Raw genomic sequence first — 6,000 nt, forward strand, 5'->3', positions numbered from 1 at the left:
TGGCCATTTTGACAATGGATGTAGTTGATATAAACAATTATTGTATTTTATATTAGACAGTGTCAAGTAGTGATGATTATCCCTACTTTTCCATATGAAGACAGTAAGGCTGAGAATTTAAAAAGCTTATTCAGTTTAAAAAATGTAAGAGAGCAAATATCTAAATGCAAAGTTCCTAGATCCATATTCAGTATTCTTTTCATTATTCCATTCTGCTTCTGATTGCATCTAGTCCTTTTTATTTACTTAATTATTTAAAGTGTAAAATAATGATGCTTATGATTAAAAATTCAAACATCGAATAAGATGTAACCCCAAAGTCAGAAAAAACCCAAATTCCTCACATTTGCCCCTGTTTTTCTGATACTTATCAGATCTGAATCAGTTTGAACCCTGTGAGAAAGAGATGCAAATATGGTATTATATGTAAAAGAGATTTATTGGGGAAAAACCTGTAAATCATGAAGGGAGAAGGAGGAAAAGTAGGCAAGGAGGGCCTGTACCCTGAAATGTAGGTCTGATACTTGTGAAATAAGAGAAGGAAGAAGGAAAGATTGGGAAGGATGGGTTTCAAATAACACAGCACACTTTTAATGGGGGATTCTCAGCTGGACTGATGGGGGATTTTCCAAACAAGAATAGTGTATGAGAGGAATCCCAGATTAGAAGTGGCCCAAATCTAGCCGCCCCCCATCACGCCATCCCAGGGGAAGTGAAGCCTCAGCATGAGTACCACAGTGAATCCAAAAGTTTGGCAGCTGGAAGCTGTAGGTCAACTGGGCTTATTACAGCAGGTTCTCTTGAAGGGAGATCTGCGCAAAAAACCTTTATGGCCTTCAAAGATCACACTATGCATAATGTTCTGCAGCTTAGCTTTCTCATCATTAATAATGGTTAACATTACTAAATGTTTATGCATGGACCATGTTTTAAACACTTCACATGAATTTATGCATCAGATCATTACGTCAAACCTTTGAGGTCAGCACTGTTATAACTGTGATCCTAATTTTATAGATGGGGAAACTCAGATTCAGAGAGATTAATAAGTAGCTCAAGGTCATATAACTACCAAAGACTCTCCTGACTAATGAGGTGTGACATTCCCCAATATCCAAGATCAGAAGATTGGAGTTTTATCATTGAAAAGTAAGGGAAATATTTATCATTTAACTACTGCTAAAGGAGGAGTATAAAGTTGGTGGTAGTGTTGATTTCAAAAGCATGTATTTATTACTCACTTTATTCCAAAATGATTGCAAATGACTTAAAAAAGAACATGAATAACAAAGAACATGTAAAATAAAACTCTTATTCATCAATCAGAGTAAAGAATTTATTTATTTATTTATTTATTTATTTATTATGGAAATATACTTGACATACAATATTATATTAGTTTTGGGTGTTATATAATGATTCCACATTTGCAAACTTAAGAAATGATCTCCACAATAACTCTAGTAACTATCTCCCCTCATGCAAAGTTATTACAATATTATTAACCATATACCTATTGCACATTACATCCATGTGACTTACTTACTGTATAATTAAAGGTTTGTACCTCTTAATCCCCTTCACCTATTTCTCTAACCCTACCCCTTCCTTTCTGGCAATTTGTTTTCTGTGTCTGTGAGTTAGTTTCTGTTTGGTTTTGTTTGTTTTGTTTTTTAGGTCCCACATAAAATAAGATGATGTGATAATTGTCTTTCTCTGCTAACTGATGTCACTTATAATACCATCTGGATCCATCCATGTTGTCACAAATGGCAAGATTTCATTTTTCATGACAGGGTATTATTCCATCACACACGCACACACACAAATAAATTTAAAATTTTTAGAAACTTCTATATAGTTTTCCATAGTGGCTGCACCAATTTCCAGTCCTAGCATCAGTGCACAAGGGTCCACTTTTCTCCACATTCTCACCAACATTTGTTATTTGTTGTCTCTTTGCTGATATCCATTCTTACAGGTGTGAGGTGAATTTCATTGTGATTTTGATTTGCATTTCCCTGATGATTAGTGATGCTGAGTATCTTCATGTGCCTGTTGGCCATCTGTATGTCTTCTTCAGAAAAATGTCTATTCAGGTCCTCTGACCATTTTTCAAAGGACTTTCTTTTTTGATGTTGAGTTGTAAAAGTTCTTTGTGTATTTTGGATATTAACCCCTTATCAGATATATAGTTTGCAAATATCTTCTCCCATTCAGTATGCTGCATTTTTTTTTCTTGATAGCTTCCTTTTCTGTGCAAAAGTTTTTCAGTTTGATGTAGTCCCATTAGTTTATTTTTGCTTGTTTCCCTTGCCTAAGGAGACATATCCAAAAAAATATTGGTAAGGCTGATGTCAAAGAGCATGCTGTCTGTTTTCTTCTATGACTTTTGTGGTTTCAGGTCTTACATTTAAATTTCTAATCCATTTTGAGTTTATTTTTGTATATGGTGTAAGAAAGTGGCCCAGTTTGATTCTTTTGCATGTAGCCATCTAGTTTTCCCACCGCTATTTATCAGAAAAGCTATCTTTTCTCCATTGTACATTTTTGCCTCCTTAGTCACAGATTAATTGACCACATAAGTGTGGGTTCATTTCTGGACCCTCTATTCTGTTCCATTGATCTATGTGTCTGTTTTCGTGCCAGTATCATACCATTTGATTACTGTAGCTTTGTTGTATAGTATGAAATCAGGGAGTGTGATACTTCCAGCTTTGTTCTTCATTTTCAAGATTGCCTTGGTTACTTTGGGTCTTTTGCATTTCCATAAAATTTTTGTAATTATTTGTTCTACTTCTATGAAAATGCCATTGGTATTTTGATAAGGATTGCTTTGAATATATAGCTTGCCTTAGGGAGTATGCTCATCTTAACAGTATTAATTCTTCTAATCCATAAGCACAGTATAACTTTTTATTTGCTGGTGTCCTCTTCCATTTCTTTCATAAGTGTCTTATAGTTTGCTGAATACAAGCCTCTTACCTCCTTACATAAGTTTATTCCTAGGTATTTTACTCTTTTTGATGCCACCTGGGGGGTCCCACAACCAGTGCAATCCACTGGCGGGCAGAGCCAGTTCCTGGCACAGGTGGCTGCAGGCACTGGATTGTCTAAGGGCTGGTGCTGGCCTGCTGTTTGGTGGGGCCAGGTCTTGAGTTGGCTTGCTATGGGGCCAGGAGGGCCAGGGTCTGGACCTGGACTGCTGGTGGCAGGGCCAGGTCCAGGGATGACTGGCTGTTGAATGTGAGGGGATCAAGTCTGGTGCCAGCCCACTAGTGGAAGTAGCTGTGTCCAGGGCACCTGGGTGGCAGGGCTGAGGGGACCTGAGTTTGGTGTCAGCTTGTTAGTGGGCAGAGTTAAGTCACCATGTGGCTGGCCTCATGTTCCTGGGAATCTTGGAACTGTGTGAGCCTGCTGGTGGACAGAGAAGTCCCTGGTGCTAGTAAGCCAGAGGGAGGACTCTAAAACAGTGCTTGTCAGCACCTGTGACTTTTGGTAGACTGAGCTCCCCAAAATGGCTTCCACTGGTGTCTATGTGCCCAGTGGAAGTCCCAGTTGCCTCCTGCTTCTCTAGGAGGCTCTTCAAGATCAGGAAGAGGGTCTGACTGAGGCTTTATTCAAATGACTGCCTCTGTGCTGGGTCTCAGAGCTTGTGAGATCTGGGGCATGCCCTTTAAGCATGAAGCCTCTATTTCCTACAGCCCTCTAGCTCTCCAGTATGCGAACCACACTGAACTCCAAGGCCTGACCTTCTGGAGGCTCCTCTTCCCAGTGCATGATCCCTGGGCTGAAGATCCCGATGTAGGTTTCAGACCCCTTGCTCCCTCGGGAGACCCTCTGCAATTGTTATTTCCCTACCTTTTGTGGGCTTGCCTACCCAGGGCTGTGGGTCTTGACTGTAGCACATCTCTACCCCTCTTACCTGTCTTGTTATGGTTACTTCTTTATACCTTTAGCTGTGGAAAATCATTTATGCTAGTCTTCAGGTCATTGTCATAAATAGTTACTCTGTAAATAGTCGTAATCTTGATGTGCCCATGGGATGACATGAACTTGGGGTTTTCCTACTCTGTCATCTTGGCCACCCTCCCAGGTTGACCAAGAATTATGACCATTTAAAAATTTTTAAAGTAACCTTTTAAAAAAAATAGCTTATTGTTATTTATTTATTTATTTATTTATTTATTTATTTATTTATTTTGCAAAGGGGAGGTAACTAGGTTTTATTGTCTGTTTTTAGAGGAGGCACTGGGGATTGAACCCAGGACCTTGTGCGTGCTAAGCATACGCTCTACCACTGGGCTATATACTCTCTCCATGATCATTTAAATTTAAAGAATGGAATGGGAAGTCTAAACTAGACTTTCTGTTGAACATAAAAGGTTAATCATACATCTTGCTTTTCTGCCTTATAAAACCTAACTAAAATTATAGAAAAAAGTGTACTTGTATACAAGGAAAATGAGTAAGGGAGACAGAGGAAAATGTCAAGAGATTTCATCAGACTTATAGAAAGCATGTGGCTGAAACAGTGGCAACTGATTTATCAGAGGAAAAACTCAAGCTCCTACAGAGAGAGATACTGGCAAGACACATGCCAAACTGCCCAGTAGAACTCTTCAGAGTTTTAGCAGTTGGAAGCATCAGATATTATGGAAAGTGGGAGTGGGGTGCAGGCTGAAAGTAGATTGGTTGCAAATCTCTTTTAGGGTTATTTGATTTGCACCTCTGGAGAAACACAGCTTTCCCTAATATAAATATCTAAACTAATTAATTAATTCATAGAGGAGTGTTGATGGAAAACTTGTCTATTTTAGAAAGTGCATTAAAATATTTCATATGCCTATTTCTTATATAACACTTTGAGAAATTTCAGGAGCTTGGTATAAAAATACAACTCATTGAAAATAATTTGTGGTGATTAGGAGGAGAGTCATAGTATATGACATTGCTATATCATCTTCTGATGTATTAGTTAAAGAATATAAGTTTAAATATGTGGAGAACAGATAGATTTCATTAGAAAATTCCCCAGAATATCATTTATTTAAGCTAGTCATTTGATAAAGAACATGTACATTGAAGGTGCATTAGGCCATTGACTACTGTCTTTCAAAGTCTCACATACCTATTGCAACCAGATTTAATATATTGAGACAGAGATTTGTATTAGAGTTTCTTAAAGATTTGTTTAGTATATTATTATCTGGGGACTTGTCAATAGATCATATTTGGCACTAATGTCTAAGTGAGTAGCCCTACCTGTACCTAACCATTATTTTCATTTATTAAAATTCTATAATAATGTGGCATGTTAGAAAAAAATCTGTGACATGATGAAGAGCCCCGAGTCTGAGACAACTTTGTTACCAACTATGGAACTCATATTGGGTCATCTTGAAAATCATTCAATTTTTTTTAAATTCAGTTTGATTAAACATTATTAATCACTAGCATGGCAAGGTGATTGTTAAGAGCACTACTAAAACCTCTGTATTTCAAACATTGATCTACTTAATATCTTTGGGTGTCTATTTGCAAATGAGAAAATTTAAGCACAGTATCATAACTCTCTGGCACTCAATTCCTCAATTCTCTAACATATTTAAACAAAAATATTGAATTCTAAAAGCAACTACTGTCAATATTTTAAGGTAATCTTCTATATTTTTTCTTCAAAAAATAGGGGATATGAAGATACCTACCTTAGTTCAAACCAATGTTTGTGTATTGTTACTCTTAATCTATGAATTTGTTACAGAATAATTTTTTTTTACTTTGATGGATATCCTATATATTGATGTTTCTTTAGGTTTAAGCTATTTTTAGTTACAAAGTTATAATTCTAATTTTCATTTGCCTGAGGGATATAGAATCCTTCAAAGAGTCACTCAAGGGGCCCTGACAGAGGAGGTAGTAATAGCACAAATCCATAGAGATTAGCTCACTTATTTGTTTCAAATTATGTCAACTATTCAGTCTTTGCAAATGGGATGT

This window comes from Vicugna pacos, chromosome X (assembly GCF_048564905.1).
Source record: "Vicugna pacos chromosome X, VicPac4, whole genome shotgun sequence".
NCBI classification, from domain to species: Eukaryota; Metazoa; Chordata; class Mammalia; order Artiodactyla; family Camelidae; genus Vicugna; species Vicugna pacos.